Source organism: Lygodium microphyllum, chromosome 11, assembly GCF_053477565.2.
Source record: "Lygodium microphyllum isolate KBCC chromosome 11, Lygodium_microphyllum_v1.1.10, whole genome shotgun sequence".
NCBI classification, from domain to species: domain Eukaryota; kingdom Viridiplantae; phylum Streptophyta; class Polypodiopsida; order Schizaeales; family Lygodiaceae; genus Lygodium; species Lygodium microphyllum.
In genome coordinates this window covers 116,981,534-116,999,803 of record NC_141145.1, presented here as the reverse complement: position 1 = coordinate 116,999,803, position 18,270 = coordinate 116,981,534, and the positions used below count along the sequence as shown (strand labels likewise).

Here is an 18,270-nt window from a genome sequence, read left to right as displayed (position 1 = left end):
CTCGTCCGGAAGGTAGCATGGCGGAAGGTTGGTTGGTGTCAGAGGCGTTAGTGCATATCTCACAATGGCTACCAACGGTGGAACCAGACAATGAAATGCTATGGACGCTGAAGGACGATGACAGGCTGACTGGAGATGTGGTGGTTGGAAATGGGGTAGAAAAAAGAATGGATGCCTCAATGGAAGAGAAGGTGAATCGCTTTTGTATGTTGCACCATGCCTCCATGGAGACGTGGCTCGCCAAGTACCAGATTGCAAGGCAAGATCGAGAGGAAGCGCGAGCTGAATTCCGACGCAGTATGCATCACCAACCGATTCGATATCCCGAAGGCATAGAGGAGATGCCGCGGTTTATGTCAACACGATGGTTGCATGGAGCCTTGACCGCAGCATCCAGCGAAGGGACTGAGGTCTCAATGGAGGAGTGGGAGTTCTCGAGGGGATGTAGTCCAAAGGTAATGAGGGGTTTAGAATGTGTCGTATCTAAATTTGCTTGCTACATCTAATTTGAGTGTTTCAATGTGCAGTACAAAATATATAGTGCAGCGTGGTCGCGCGGACGGCATTTTCGGGTGGAGCGTATTGACAAAATGCACTCCACAATGGACTGTGGTGTCATGGCAAGGTTTGAGCAAGAGAGCCGGCGACGAGCAACGGATCCAAACACGGTTGTGGATGAGATGGAGTATTTTGAGAATTTGCAAAGTATTATTACGGTGGATTACCGTAGCTTCTCCATGATAATATTCGACGTGCAGTGGTTCAAAGTGGTACTTGGAGGAGCTGGCGCAACAGTTCGACGAGGTCCATCTGGATTTCTCGAAATAGATTCTGAAAAAAAATGGATGGATTTGCGCGACACCTTTGTGTTGCCGGCCCATTGTGAACAGGTGCAACTAGGCATTTGCTTGCTAATTGTAATACGACATGGTTTATGTCACAATGGTTTGAAGACGCTTTGTAAGTGTTTGTGAATAGGTAATCTTCTATCCAAATCCCTGACAACCTCGATGGTGGTATGTTATACCTTCAACTCCTCGAGGTGCGAGAGTATACGATCAAAGCGATGTTCCAGGCATAGATGAAGAAAATATGCAAATAGAGGGATCGAAATTACAAGGGGTGGAGGCCACCGCAAGCTTGGAACCCGCATCGGCTAACAATGATGGAAATACAGAAGTCGTAGAATTTTTTAAGAACGAGACAGACTCGTTATTTTGTGGTGACATGTCTATCAACCTTCCAGTGTATGCAGAGTTGTGTCAGGAGATTAACATGGGACCATAGAATACTTCATTCTTGGAGAATTGTATTACTCAATTCGTTGTTTAGATCTTCCATAAAGGTAGATAAGATATGCATTTTAAGAGGGATTTTTCAAAAATGATTTTATTAATGTGCTTTGTATAGTTTAAATTGATTATTCTAACATTATTTTTTATCTGTGCAGGTATCGACATTTTCAGGATGAGTCGAGGGATGAGCGATGAGGAGTTTCAGGAGATGATGGCACGTATGTCTCCAGATCAGCTCGCGAGATTTAGAGAGATAGCAGATCAGGAGCTGTCTCGTTCTTCGTCAGGGCGCTCTGCTAGATCAGCTTCAGCGCGATCAGATGCTTCAGCTTCGAGCAGACGATCTCGACGCTCGCGACTTGGGCCAAAGGGAGGGACTGCGACTGCAGGAGGATCAGGGGGGTGCTGCTATGGAGACACGGACGCGGTGTCTCCGTCTCGTCATTCAGCTGGAGCTCGGTCACCTCCAAGATTTGTCACACCTGTGGGGACGTCCACTCCAGTTACTCTGGCTTTTGCGCAGCCGTCGGCAGATGTCACGCCTTTTGGTGGCACTCCTTTTGGTGGGACCCCCTCTGGTGGCACTCCTTTTGGTAGCACACCCTCTGGTGGCACCCCTTTGAGTGGCACTCCGGGAGAGGGTACCCCCGTCGGTACACCGGATGTTCAAGGGTCTCCTGGATATGCCCAAGAGCGTGGACGGAGATGGGAGAGGGCCCATACAAGGCACACTCCTAGGGATTATGGATACCTAGTGGATGGCAGGGCAGGAGCCATCATCATGAATGATGAGGGGAGGAGGGTGATGGCTCGTATGAGGGAGTTGTGCCAACAAGTTTTTCGGCACAACGTCCTGGATCATTGGAGGAACATACCGGAGGGGAGCAAGGAGTACATAATAGCATCCTTGCACGAGGAGTTCCCGATGCCAGCCGCAGTGGATAGATTCTCTACGGGATGGATGATGGATTGCATGCGTGCATACATGTCACATAGACGATCCGACGCACGCAAGGCAATTAAGAGTGGGGCTCCAAAGCCCGAGTGGTTAGATGCAGATGACTGGCACCGACTGAGGGAGGAGGCTACAAATTCGCCAGGACGTTGGAGTCAGCAGTGGGAGGTGGCGAGGGCACGAATCGAGGCCGGATCGGTACATCATCTTGGGAGTGGCGGCCACAGGACATATTTGGAGGACTTTGTAAGATTCTCTTTTATTTTGCTTATTTGTTTTTTTGAGATATTCTTTGTACTGACAATCATGTTTCTAACAGTTAGCATTTTGTTTTCTTTGCAGCACTCCATTACAAATCGCGATCCGCAAGGCCTTGAGACTCGATATGCGGAGAGGCACGGTCTCAGATCATTGATCAACCGATTGTATAGACGCGGCAGTCCAGTAAGTCACTCATCTTTCTTGTCTGTAGTTACCATGAGATATTTGAATACATTATTGTATGGTGGATTGATATGTTGTTTCTTTTTCTGCAGAATCCGTTTGATGCTCCTTTACAGCAGGAAGAGCTTTCGGGGGACGACGATTTGTAGCTCGCCCTTGGATCCTTAGAGCTCACATACCTTTAGTTTTTAGTCGCCCGATCTATATAGACATTTTCTATGTATTAGTGATATTGTTTTATGATTGTACCAATCGCATTTTATGCGATATCATGTATTTATTTCATCCATCAGTTTTATGATTTCAGTATACATTCTTTTTGTTTGCAAACGCTTTGTATACAGCAGTGCAGAAACTATTTTGTATGGCTCTCATACAGCACACAGTGCTATATGTGGCAGGGCAGCTTGCTGCCCTGCCACAAAAAAAAAATTCTCTGTTAGCGTCGCTATTTGCGTCGCAAATTTGCTGCACGCGTCGCTATTGTCGTCGCTATCAGTGTCGCAAATTCTCTGTTACCGTCGCTATATGCGTCACTATATGCGTCGCTATTTACGTCGCAAATGCGACGCATATAGCGACGGTTATAGCGGCGATTCTATGGCGTCGTCAATAACGACGCTTTTTGCGACGACGGGGGCAAATTTTGTTGTTTGTATTTTCGTCGCTTTAAACGTCGCTATAAGGTCTATATCTTGTAGTGGGACTTCTTCAAAATCTATTGCAAATACTCATTCAATATTTGATTACAAAAGTTGATTATGCTTGGCTAGCCTTAAGTTAGATGGTTCAATTCTTAATTTAAAAAGGTTAAGTTTTCTACCATGGAAGCCCATTTTGACCTTGAGATACACTTTTATTGGAATTTCTAATGTTAGAAATAAAATAGTTTTATTTGCTATATATAAATAATGCAATAGATTGATTTATTTGGATAGAGATGGTTTTAATCAGTTTTTTCAAGCCTAGAAATAGAGGGGTTTGATTACCAAGGAAAAACACAATAGGAGAGATTGATCCATCAATCCTCCATAGAAATTATTTTTAGACATAATACTTTGTAACTTTGCATCAATCTTGGATAAGGATGCAATCACCATGTCTAACTACGATAAAGTGAAGTTTCTTATTTGTACTAATGAGCATTAAGATAATACTTTACCCCCACAAAAGATTGTCCCAAATAAATATCCTCAAAATACATAATCCTCACTTGTAAGAATCATTTGGACATTTTTACTTATCAAAAAATGGTTAGAGTTTAACACACTCTACACTAACATGATCAACAGTGGTCATCCTCAATTTCAAAAACACGATATGCCCTAAAATCATTATATGACCAAATAACCCAAACTTTACACAATGATCGTTACAAATACTCAAACCTCACAAAATAAGCATCAAGCAACTACATCTTGTACAAAAATAAAAGCCTCATAAGATATCCTACTTGCAAGTTAATAAGGACTCTTCTATAGTAAAGACTCTTCCACTACATTTATAGAGTAGGAAATTTAGGTAAACGATAACTTTACACTATATGGTATCTAGGGAATACCAATGCTAGTTTTTGACATCACAACAAAAACATTCTTGGCACTAGAATATACATAAGAATTAATCACCAGTTTGTGTGCCGCAATCTATGCTGAAAATTACTTGAGCTCTTTTCATCGAGCATTTTGATCCACATATTGATGCAAGTTAAGATTGGTTCAAAACACATACCGACACAATACTTGCATTGGTTTAAAATTACATCCACCAAAGCTTCATTGTTCTTCTTAACTTTGGCACCATCATGTAACAGCTATGTGATTGCAAACCCTATTGTTACTTTTTTTTGTTTACTTGCATGATTTTTCTTAACAAATGTTTGTATGTTAAGGATGTAATGTAGGTTCTAGGTGATTGATATATATATAATTTTATTGAGATTTTCCTTTAGATTAAGGGAGAGAAAGAGGGAAGAGAAGAAGACGAAAAGAAGAGAAAGAGAGGGACAAAGAAAGAAGGAAGAGGGTTGGAAAAAGGAAGGGAGGGAGGGAGGGAGGGGAGAAGAGAAAGAGAGAAGGGAGGGAGTGTCAAAAGGGGGAAGGACGGGAAAGAGAGAAGAGGAGAGGGAGGAGAGGATGAGTGAAGGGAGGGAGGGAGGGAGTAGAGGGAGAGAAAATGAAGTAGAAGAAAGAGAGGAGGATGAGGAGAATATTTAGAGAGAAAGAAGAGAGAAAAATCTAATTTTATTGATACTTGATTTAGTATAGGTTTATAATGCAGTGTTTGAGTTACCAAGAAGAGCGCTTGGAGCAAGGATTGCCATTGAGTGGATGCCCATAGCATTGAGCTTATTAAGGTCTACACATAAACTTTAATTTTAGAATAACATTTAATTTATATTAAATCAATTTAAATTATAAGTCTCAAATTTAAAAGATAAATAATTTTCTAATGTAAAAAATACAATGAGTTTTAGTTTTTAAATGTCACATACTTCAATATGATTTTATTTCTAACATTATAAAAATGAAATAATGATTTTTTTTAATTGATATATTTAGTTAATGTGAAAAATAATTAGGCCATACGAGTAGAGAGAGGGGATAGAAGAAATGTACTTAATAAGAGGAAAGAAAAAGATGAGTAAGAAGAGAGTGAAAAGAGTAAAGAGAGGGACAAAGAGAGGGACACAGAGAGAGAGAGAGAGAGAGAGAGAGAGAGAGAGAGAGAGAGAGAGAGAGAGAGAGAGAGAGAGAGAGAGAGAGAGAGAGAGAGAGAGAGGAGAGAGAAGAGAGAGAGAGAGAGAGAAAAGGCAAGAGAGGGTAGAGAGGAGAGAATATGAGGGAGAGAGAGAGAGAGAGAGAGAAAGAGAGAGGAGAGAAGAGTGAGAAAAGGCAAGAGAGGGTAGAAAGGAGAGAATATGAGAGAGAGAGAGAGAGAGAGAGAGAGAGAGAGAGAGAGAGAGAGAGAGAGAGGAGAGAATGGAGTAGAAATAAAGAAAGGTAGAGAGAGAGAGAGAGAGAGGATAGATGGAAGAGAAAGGAAGGGTAGAGAGAGAAGAGAGGGAGAGGGTGGAGAGAGAGAGAGAGAGAGAGAGAGAGAGGGAAAGAAGGAAAGAGAGAGGGGGGAGACGAAGAGAGAGAGAGAGAGGAAGGGAAGGAGAGAGAGAGAGAGAGGGATAGAATAGAGTTCGATAGAGAAGAGAGTGGAAGGAAGAAGAGATGTCTCACATAGGCTCAATAATGTAAACCCTTTAGTATTTAGTTCAAAACTGCTATGAAGTTACATGTAACCTATTTATGTGGAGATGCAAACCCAAGAGCTAATGTATATAGTCATTAAAGCCATCCTCCTTTGTGGAGGAATATCTTTCTTGTTTAATCAGGTTTCTCAAGCAAAGATGGAAAGAGATCTTGATTTGGAGGTGGCATCTCCTCTCACTCCACATGCTACACGTGCATCTTCACAAGGAGACCTTGACACATGTCAACATTCTCTTCCACTAGAGCAAGTTCCCCCACGCACATCCAAGGAAGACACACCATCACTAATTTTTAAAATAATATGTAAAATATATTTTTTATGTACTTGGTAGAGTCAAAGAAATCGAACAATGGGTTTTGAATGTGCATATATTATATAATTATCATTGCTACATAATTTCTTCTTTAAATGGGTAAAGGGTTTTTATTAGGTTTTAAGATTGCTCTTCAATCAAGCAAGTGGTCCATGATTGACAGCATAGCAAACATGGGCGACAAGAATCTAATGGGTGAGATCCTTGCTAAAATATCTTTCTATCTACATCCATCGATATATGTGTTGGTATACTATTCCCAGCATTTGTCAGAATTTGCAATAGAATATCCTTCAATATTTAGCAACATATGTATCGATGATTTTCAAATTCATGCATATTTGATCCAAATCTTTATTGAGACAAATTTCAATGGTGGAGGGTGACATTTTGAAGCAAATTCATGCATATTTACATCTTATTTTTCATTGGTATACCCTTCATATGTTGTAATGTTAGGATATAGTATATAGGCACTAAGCAAGAACTAGTTTAGGGAACAATGATTTCTTCATTTCAATCAAATGGCTTTGGGCATGCAATGTCCTCTTCATTAACTAGCACATGTCACTATATTAAAGGCAATGGAATGGAGAAGTGATTAATTTATCTATTCTTTGCCAACCTCACCTTGGATGTTAGTCTCCCTAAATGTGTATTTTGGAAAAGATAGAATTGCTTCATCCTAAATGTGAAACTTGGATTTTTGGAAAGATGGAAGGGCAAGTCTTCCTAAATATACATAGTTTTAGTTATAATTCGTAAAACTTATGAAAAAAATTGTGATTCGATTTTCTAATTTCCTCGTTAGTGTCAAAAAACTAGAAAATATTTATAGTTCAGCAAAAAATTATGTCTTGTACCCTACCTTGAAATTCTCAAAAATAGCACAAAAAAATAGAAGCTATAAGAAAATACAAACATTAATATATTTATTACATATTAAGAAATGTAGATCTTAAGGATATTTTTAAACATCAATGATTTTGAAATATTGATATAATAATTATTTTAGGTTAATGTTGAATTAATTTTTTGAATTGTTGTATTTATATTATGGGCTTTATCTCTATTACTTGATGTATAATAGTGACTTTTTGTAGGTGTATACATGTGTCACCAATCACATTGCATTAGCCAAATATGCTTCATGTCTTTGATGAGCAGATAGTGGTCAAAGAGACACAAATATCATGGTTCCAATATTTGCCAAGGGAGCACTATGATAGACCCAAAAAATATTTTGATAATATTGATAAGTGGTGTATTATTCATTAGTAAATGTGTGCACAACACTCTACATATTTTTGGAATCATTACTTTATAGCCTTATGGCTATGCATTTATTTTGTCAAGCTAAGAGCCTTAGGATTCATAAGGAAAGGCAAGGGTGTTCAAGTGAAGGAGCTAGGTACTATAATCTTAATTGATTTCATTTATTTTTTTAAAATTAAGTGGGTATAATTATATGGATCTATATTGTGGATTTTTATCTTAATTATTTGCCCCATAATAGTGACTTGTTACATGTGTATGTGCATCGCACTAGTCACATTATGCTAGGTGGATCGAAGAGATGTAAATATCATGGTTCCTCTATTTACTAAGGGATCATGTTTAATGTGCAAAAATAATACTTTGATACTTTTGATGTGCAATTTATTATACATTACCACATTTTTGCATAGTTATTTTATCAAGCTAAAATATGATTTACGCCTTATGATGTATGAGGAAAGCTGAGGGTATTCATGCAAATGAGATATAACAAGCCTAAAGTGGATGCATGTCCTATTTTGAGCACAAAAGCATTTATAGTACACTAAATACATGCATGATGAAAGTTCACACTCATGCATGGAGGAAATTGTATCCAATATTGTGTCATGCATTCCTTTTCCTATTCTCCTATCAATTTCCTTTATGTTCATCTTAAACTTTCTAATTTATTGTTAAGCTATGGTGAGAGGATTCAACAAATGTTGGAACTTTCTTCTTTGAACTATATTAGAGATCATGTATTCATGATTAGATGGGGTTTATTATGAGGTTATGTCAAAAGTTGAGGTGTAAAATGTTAGGTCAAAATAATTTATACATCTTGAAATATTGAAGCATTCAAGGGGGTTTGCCATAGAAAATTAAATTGAGATTTTAAAAGAAGTGAGAGGGTGTGATTGTTATACTACTCTTTATGAACTTCTTGTAGATTGAGGCAAATTGAGGGGATTATGGGACCCCTTTGCAGGTAAATCTATCCTAATGCAATATATATTAACATGTTGAAAGAGCAGACAATATTGAAGAGGTCAAGGTTACTAATAAAATCTTTTATTGGTCTAGAGAATCCCAAAAATGAAAAAGGTAAATAAGTCCTGATGATGTAAAGATAGATAGCTCTGCGTAGATTTTTCTTATTCGACACATTATTAGAGTCAAGTTTGCCATGTAATATAAAACACAATAGATCATTGCTAGACATATGCTATGAAGATATGATTTTGGTTTGAATATTAAATCAAAATGGCTATGATTTATCAAACGAAGGCTTACAAGAATTTCTATACTTGGGAATATCAAATTTTACCTTCTTTAAGCTTTTGAAAATGGGGAACATAATGAGCCCTATGATGTTTTTTCTAGGAAACCCCTCATATACCACATGATTAGAATGTCCTGAGTCCTTTCCAATAAATATATTTCGTAACTAGGGGATACATACTCAAATGGATGTGTTTATAGCGTCTATTCTTCTAAAGCTTCTCAACATACAAACGTTTTTCAATAACATCCTCTATAACATGAACATACCAACTCCAAAGTTGTCAAAGGATGTATATTTAGAACCTACTCTTTGTTGAGGCCCACTTACCATACAACAACCAATTATTAACCAAAAATCAAAAGAGAACAAATTGAACAAGAAAGAAAGTAGTGATAAGGGAGAAGAGAAATTGAACAGACCAACTCCAAAGTTGTCAAAGGATGTGTATTTAGAACCTACTCTTTGTTGAGGTGGCCCACTTACGATACAACAACCAATTATAAACCAAAAATTAAAAGAGAACAATTTGAACAAGAAAGAAAGTAGTGATAAGAGAGAAGAGAAATTGAGAAAGCATGTATGACATAAGATTGGGTATAATCTTTCCCTATGCATAGGTGAGCACCTCCCCCATGCATGTAGTTATAATATTAGAATAAACTTTCGTACCCAAAATACATTGAAAGCATCATTTTTATGTTTCTTGCCTTTTCTCACCTTGCATGACTTACTTTTGTGCCAATAAATCACAATACACTCTATTCTAATAGCTCTACAAAAATAATATCTTGTCTTCTCTAATAAATAAATAAGAATAAATATATTACACATGTGTGCACACAAAGTCCTTGTGCTAATAGTAGGCACATACAAAATATAATGATTTGGATAGTATTTTTCCACATTGTAGAGCACATAAATTCCATGGATAAAAATATGTAGTCAAAATAATAATCATTCCACTTACTCCATCTAATTATCTACTCACCACAACACAACACACGTTACGTATTTATTTGTAAATAATAATGTGACTAGAATCACATTGTACGCAATGTGCAATAAGTCACCGATTATGTGACGACTAAATAAAATCCACAATAAATTTTGAAAAAAAAATACCATGATAAACATAATTCCATAACATTTTCTAAGGGCTAAAAAGTAGTTGTCCCCAATTGATAACTCAAAGAAAAATGCAAGGGTGGCCAACCACATGCAAGTGAATTTACACCATATACTAGTATTGTCTATTACAGTGCATCTACACTATAAAATTCCATAGATTTTACATGAAACATTGCTTACTATAGTAAACATGTACTCGTGGGATATTTAATATGATTGTGAGTGATAGGTATTAAGTAGACTATGATATTGCAGAGTTAGCATTGATTTTTTAATCTATTGTGATTCTTCTATAGAATGATTCCTATACTTGACTATGTTCATATGATATTGATTTCCTATTCTAGTAGTTGTGTGGTTATGGTTGAGGACTACTTCAGGAACTAAAATGTCAATGTCAGCCTCTAACAAAGATGGGTCATCAATATATGTTGTATAACTAGAGATGTTCCCTTGAATGGTTTCAATAGATTGATGTGAAATGAATTGTGTATTTGCTAGTGAGGAGAAATTCTTAATTTGAATGTAAATTCGAGGCTAAATTGATATGTGCATACTTTTCAATGTTTTATAGTCTTCTCTTTTCAATAAAATTGTAATCCAACTATATTTTTCGTACTACTTCTATAAGTGGACTATAGTCTTAAACTATTTCTAGATATTTAGGTGACTACAGATCATTGGGTAATGCATAAAGAAACTACAAAACCTTAACCTTTGGACAAAACATGCAATAAACAATATACCCTTGGGGATACAATGACCACCTAGTCTCAATCATAATGCTTAAAACAAGTTTTTAATAATGCTTCGTTATGAAACTCAAATTGTTAGATGCAAAATACAGCTTCTATCTTATAATATTATTTATATATGTATATATCAAAGAACTTTGTAAGGTTCTTGACTTGGGTTAGTAGAGTATAAGGATAATAGTTATACTATGTTTTTAAATATACCAAACTGTAACTTGCCTCACAGGTTTGAACCACTATGTTTTCCTTAGCCTTTTGAAGATTCTAGCATCTTTGTTTAAATAGCATATGAATCTCGTTCACTTAATATTTATTGTTTGGCAATGAAATGATTATTTGGATCTCTAAGTTGTAAGTTAATCTAAAAATTTTGCCAAATAGATTACTATGTTGAAACCTTGATGGGATCTAAGTTAAATGTTTGATTTGCTATTACAAAGCAACTAATACCCTCACTAATACCAAAAGTGAAATAGCCTTAGGTGTTAAATGAATACCTACAATCATTTTAGAAATGAAACATGGATTTGTTGATTTGATTGAAGGACCATTGTTGTGCCTTGAGTTGTTGAGGATTGTCCCAAAGCATCTATCCATTTGATCATGGAGGCTTATGTGTGAATTGAGGAGATTATTGAACCTGGTGTAGGTAAGAACAAAACAATTTGTTAGTTTGATTAGCACCAAAAACTATATATATTTGAGCACATTTCCATGGGTATGCTCCTATGTGATAAAATATATGATGCGATGTAGCAAAGCAATTCCATGCAAGGACATGCCAATCTAAACATTTTGCTAAATAGATTACTATATTGAAACCTTTATGGGATCTAAGTTAAATGTTTGATTTGCTAAAAGTAACTAATAACCCTTCTAATACCAAAATTGAAATAGCCTTTGTGCTAAATGAATACCTACAACAACAATTTTAGAAATGGAACCTAGAATTGTTGATTTGGTTGAAGGAGTTGTTGAGGATTGTTTCTAAGCATCTATCTATTTGATCATGAAACTTATGTGCAAATTGAGGAGATTATCAAACCTAGTATATATAACTACAAACAAAAAAAATTGTTAGTTTAATTCCCACCTAAATAAATATATATATTTGAGCATATTTGCATGGGTATGCTCTTATGTGATAGAATATACGTTGTAATGCAGTAAAGCAATGCCATATAGAAACATGAAATACGTTTGAACCTCTTGCATGCAGAAACAAAGGCTTATCGTGATGGTAAAATACGCTTTTAGTTGACCTCATAGGAACAATGTTTATGTTGGCCAGAAAGGAAAAGCTTGGTGGGGAAAAGGGGGTTGATAAGTGGTCTTGCCCCTCCCCCTTTGGAACCAAAACAGTCGATTGTCCAAGAAATAATTCTTTTAAAAATAAACCTTTACAACTTTACAAAGTAAAGCTTAGAAAGCTTTATTGTGGGAAAATAGGTTTTTGGGAAAACTAAGAACCCCTCTAGAATGGAAATGGGACATGCAAATACATCCCCAACGTTAAGGAACTTTTTTTCTCCTGTTATTCATGTCTAAATTTAGGGATTTGATTTTTAGCTAGAGTTTATCTTGTATTTTTTTAAAAACCCCATGTGGCTTGCTTTTTTATTAGGAAATTGGGAACTTGCATGAAAATTGTTTCCTTGAGAAGACCCTCATGCAAACAACTCCTATGCATACACATGTACTTCACAAACCTACCAACATACATACATAGACAAGTACATATGGAGCATGTACACATACATAGAGTATAGAAATTCCACATGTGTATGTGTATATATACATATAGTACAGAAAATAGATGTATACATAAGTACATACATGTATGTGTTTATGCTCATATATGTGCGTATGTGAAGTTTATGTGAAAGTGGTGCATGTTTGGTCACCACCACCTTTTTTCTTTTTTTCTCTATCGAGAGAGTTAGTGTATGGAATTTGGAAAGCACCGCAACTCCTGTCGGAGACACCACCGGAGAAGAGTCAAGTTTCAGTTCCACATTTCAAAGAAAATGAGACAAAACTCCAAGAGGGGAAAAAAGGCAGTGACATGAGCACAAAAGATGTCCCAGAGTCCGAGACTCCGAGCCACATGCTCAGTGGCCTGGTGACACGCGTCGAGCATCGGGGATGGGAAGCACCCACGAGATGACACGTGGGGATAGACACAAAAATCTCGCCATCAGAGGGCGATCACAACTAGTATATATTTACACAGACGAGATCGATTAAGAGAAACGAGGCCCTCTTCAAATTTCCCACTCGACGTCCGAAGGCGAATTTGGCAAACTTCGACCTCTTAACGCGTCCCCTCTCTCTCTCTCTCTCTCCCTCTCGTGACCGTGCGTGGTGTGCGACATGAGGTAGGGTTATGAGGCCATGGATTGAGCTCTCTCTCTCTCTCTCTCTCATCCCGGTCCACATGCTGTTCCGCAGTTTCCTTAATGCCTTCTTGATCCGTCCGTTCCATTTTCTCTGTCACCCCGGTCCGCATGCTGTAATTCCTCAGTTTCCTTAATGTCTTCTTGATCCTTTCCGTTTCCTTAATTCGTTCTTGATCCGTCCGTTCCATTTTCTCGTTTCTCTGGCAAGTTAATGTTCTCCAATGCCGCCAATCTGATTCTCGGTTTCCCATTTACGTTTGTTTGTGATTTGATCTGTTCTTTCACTGATCTGATTATCGAATATTTAATTTGTCGTATATCTAATCGCCATGCTGCTGTTCCTGTTTTGCATGAAATGACCATGCAGGTGCGAAGCTCATCAATCGGCGTCAAACCATGTCGATCGGAAGAAGTCCGCCACCGGCATGACTGACCCGGCTCGCTGGATCGTCCCTGTGTTCGCCATAGCCGCTGCAGCTGCCATTACCTTCTACACGGCAAGTAACTCCGCACATTCTTTTATCTTAGCTGTACTGCATATTAACAAGCCATCATAACAACGGCATAACTTGATATGTGCAGTTTCTTATTTGAAAGTCCTACGCCCACGGGCCACACATACGCACAACACGTGCGCACGCGCGCACACACATACTGTAGTCTGTCACACACACACACTCTCTCTCTCTCTCTCTCTCTCTCTCTCTCTCTCTCTCTAGGCGCGCAAACACGCGGACTGTAACAAGACAGACACACATCGTACACGTACTATGCATTTTGACAGGAAAAGAAGTGAAAAATAATTTCAGCACATAATTAATTCTCAAAGCCTTTAAGCTCACCATCTTTGATCTTTCTTCTTTTTCTTTTCTTTTCTTTCCCTTGATGGAAATGTTTCGAAATTCGGCCCTCCCTCCAAATTAGCCAATTCAAGGAACTGCACGTGCGAGCAAGCCAGCCAGCACTTGAACATGGTAGTCATTTGCTGTTCACACTTCACTATACTAATAATCTAAATCTTACTGTTACTATGCCTGATTGCTTCTCTCTACGGTTTAATCGATTTTGATGCTGGTTAATATGCGCCATGGCCAAATATTCTCTTCATGTTTAAGTTTCACGGCCAGAGTAAACAAGTTTGCTTGTTAAGCTTGCTTGTGTCGATTGTATTTTGCATCTGAGTGCTGCAAATTCGTTCTGCATTCAAACGATTTTGGTTATATGTGGCTAGCTATGGAGTCTGGACTATTAGAAACTTCTGTGCATAGAAATCGGGCAATAAAAGCTTTTCTTCCGCTGTGATAATTGCAGAAATCCATTGAGGAACATGCTGAAATGCGGAAAAGCGATGGCAACAAGCACAATAATTAATTGCTGGAAAATATTGTTGATTGTCTGTCGACTAGTGTCGATTCGTAACATAACGAGAACTGCGTAATAAAAGCTTGTCTGCAGTATAATCTCTCCTCAATACAGTTCTTTGGTGTTCTCACGACGATCAGTTGCGGCGCTATAGCTGGTGCGCCATAGCTGGTGCCACTGTTTAAGGTGTATGATGATGTATATGTTGGAACAGCTTTTGGTTGCAAAAGATCTCTGGTCACTTTCCGGTACTGCAACTGCAGTAACTGCAGATTTGTATTCTCCATTTCACTCTTGGTATATACTACCCCGATTAGGCTTATTGTTTCTTCATGAGCCGCGACGTAAATAATCTATCCATTCTGCAACGCAAATGAGGACAGAAAGCCAACCTTGCATGATCCACTCGACATTTCATTCAGAAATTTTAGCCCCAGGTGACATCGTATCATCAATATGGAGTCTACCTCAATCGACAATTGACATCACATCATCATATGCTGTGATGTGAGCCACTGCTTCGATTTGACGCCTATTTTGGCCATTTTGGGCTTCAGAAGACACCTTCAATTTTGGGGCACGGTGGCGTAGGTGAAGCCTAAATGTAATGTAAGGTGTCGAGCAAATATATAGGTTTTCAAGGGTGCAATTCTACACAATGCGACTTCAATGCTTCTTGCATGACAAAACTTTTTGTATACTTTCGAATCTTTGGTGGTTGAACTAAATTAGGTTGGGGTTTTTATATTTTCAATGCGTTTATTTAAATTATGTATTTAAGAAATCATATAATTGATCATGTTTATGCTGAATTGAATATGGATAACATATTAAGAATCATATAATTAAAATTGTTAATACAATGAATTCAGGCTTATAACCTGCACACTCGTATTATGTAATAATACAAGTATCATGGACTTTTTTGTTGAAGCTATTAACTAGTTTTGTGAGGCAGAATAGATTGATAGACTTTGAAATATCATATTTTATTTAGAATGGTAGAAAAGATTCACGGTACCTCATTATTCATATACTTGAATATGTTAAGTCTTAACTAGTTGTGTGAGGTAGAATAGATTCATATACTCACTTTTTGAGGCAAAATGACTTTGAAATATCATATTTTATTTAGAATAGATACATGATATGTCATACTTTTTAAAATCCCACATTCCATTTATGTTGCCCGTTTTGTCATGCTACCCTCTTAAATAGGTGTCTTTTCTTTAATATAGCACCTACACACATGATGTAGAATGCTTCTAGTTCCTTAGTTTATCCTAAACTCCTCATCTCATTGTTATTCTTATTAAAGTCATTGGAAAAATAGTGTTTTTTTTAAATGTGAAAGTGAGATATTATTTAGTAAGGTATTTACATCTTCCAGCTTGACAATTGGTTTAAGGGCATCATCATACTAGACATTTGCTTATCTGCTTAAGCATCTATGAAACATCAACAAAAATGCTATTAAAAAGGTTGATTGGGACCACAAAGAAATTCTTGTATTGCTAAAGGCAATACTAGTTTTTAGACACCATATGTTCAGCATAGTAGTTGTTTAAGGATAGTCCAAACCTTCTCGGAGACTTCACACAAGTTGCAATGATCTCGAAGGAGCATTTGTTTCCACCCCACCACATGACAACTATCCTTAACCTTCTCGGAGACTTCACAAGTTGCAATGATCTCGAAGGAGCATTTGTTTCCACCCCACCACATGACACATATTCAACCATTTCATTATTGCCTTAGTTTTCTCCACAACACTTGGGTCTCTTCACCTTCCCAGAAGAAATGCTCAACTAATTCATCCTCCCTAGGATACACAGAGGAGATATCTGCTTAGTAGCCAGTTTGTTAGCAACTATCCTCTATAGGAGTGCATTGATTTTGAGATGGGGGGTTTCCTTCCATGCCTTCTTAAGGTGTTTCTTTCATGTCTAGGAACCTTCCATGTAGGTCCTCTTTCCTCTAGCCCTCCATAGCTCTGAGCAGCCACCCAACATTAGGGTCTCTAAACTTAGTTGTCCCTCTTGTAGCCAAAAGTGCCATATCCCACAAATTAATCAAGTTCTCAAGTAATGCACCCCTATTCATGGTAGGGGAGGTAAGCAAGTCATTTTTAATTATGTGCATCACTTCCTACATCAAATTAGTCTCTTTTCCATTTAGCCCAAACTAGGCTACAATCTCTTCTAGGAGAAGAGAGCAAGTGCTCTTGTCCTTAATGCTATACCAACTCGCTACTCCCTTGCACCAAATCCTATAGCACATGTCGGCATTATGACGTTCAAGGATATAACTATCATCAAAAGAAAAAGGTGTCCGCTAAATATTTAAGGCTAAGGAGGCATCTTCTTTGCCATTGCCCCCTCCTAAACTTCTCATCTCATTATTATTATTAAAGTCGTTGGGAAAACAATGTTTTTAAAAAATTGCAAAAGTAAGATATTATTTAGTAGGGTATTTATATCTTCCGATATATATTATTCTATGGTAAGGGCATCTAGAATTTTAGCCCTTTAAAGACCTTGACAACTTGTGTAAGGGCATCATCAGACTTAGACATCTTATTTGCTTAAGCATTTGGTCAACATCAACAAAAATGCTATTATAAAGGTTGATTGGGACCACAAAGGACATTCCAAACCTTCTCGAAGACTTCAAGTTGCGATGGTCTCCAAATAGCATCTGTTTACACCCCACCATATGGAACAAATTCAGCCCTTTCATTGTTGCCTTGAGTTTTCTCCACATTACTTGGGTCTCCTAATCTTCTTAGAAGAGATCTTGGACTAATACATCCTTCCTTCTACATAGGACACATAGAGGAGATATTTGCCTGAATTTGACAATCCTATCCTTAGTAGCTAGTTTGTCCTTAATGCTATATCAACTTGCTACTCCCTTGCATTGAATCTTGTAACACAACTCAGCATTATGATGTGCAAGTATATAACTATCATTTTTTTAAAAATAGGTATTTGCTAAACATTCAAGGCCATGGAGGCATCTTGTTTGCTAGTTCCCCCCTCCTTTCCACTTGAATAGGTTACCTATAGAGCCAAGCTGAGATAATTTGAGTAGTAGCTCCAAAGCATTGCATAGTAACCCTTATGTAAGAGAAAAGTATGTCAAAACCATTTCATAATCGGCTACATTTTGCTATATACTTTGGTAGAAGAAATCCATTTCATAATCACGATGGACCTAGGCTAACCTGTGCTATCCTCCTTTGACCCTCTTCAATAGGGAGATTGAAAACCTATAAGCCCACTCCTTGAGGGGTTCAAGGCTAATTCCCTCGTTTGCCAATAGGAGCAATGACCTATTCACATGGGATTGTAGGCCACCATTTAATCTTACCATATGACCATAAGACCTTTCTAAAAAGGGCCACAAACCTTTCCCAATTTGTTTTAGCAAAAGAAAAGACATAGGCACCGTAGCAAAGATCATCGCAAGTGACAAGACTATCCTTCATAGTACCAATCTACTAGCAAAGCCAACCATAAATGAGAGTTTAGCTTTGATTTTATCATGCACCTTCATAAAAAACCACTTAACCCATCCCTTAAACAGTGAAGCAAATCCCAACTGCAACACCAAGATACTTGATGGCTTGCCCTTTAAGAATTTCACAAATGCCCAAGTGTTGAAATTTTTTAAATTTAAAATAAGTGTTATTCTAACCTTTCTTACAAGCCTTTGGATTCCCTTATCCATCATCTAAGAGTTCTATTATGGTACAAGGAGTAATGGTGGGGATTAAACGATAATTAATATCAATCATAGCATTTACGA

At 37.6% G+C, this 18,270-nt stretch overlaps 1 long non-coding RNA gene across 3 annotated transcripts; it reads left to right on the top strand.

Moving 5' to 3' along the window:
* Window positions 1-12,949: 12,949 nt before the first annotated feature.
* LOC148029273 (uncharacterized) lies at window positions 12,950-15,193 on the top strand. Of its 3 annotated transcripts, XR_015692477.1 has the most exons (4): window positions 12,950-13,077; window positions 13,466-13,595; window positions 14,023-14,072; window positions 14,410-15,193. It is a non-coding gene; the product is annotated as an uncharacterized LOC148029273 (long non-coding RNA). The 3 variants fall into 3 exon arrangements; XR_015692476.1 differs by lacking the exon at window positions 14,023-14,072; XR_015692475.1 differs by having other exon boundaries at window positions 13,466-14,072.
* Window positions 15,194-18,270: the final 3,077 nt, after the last annotated feature.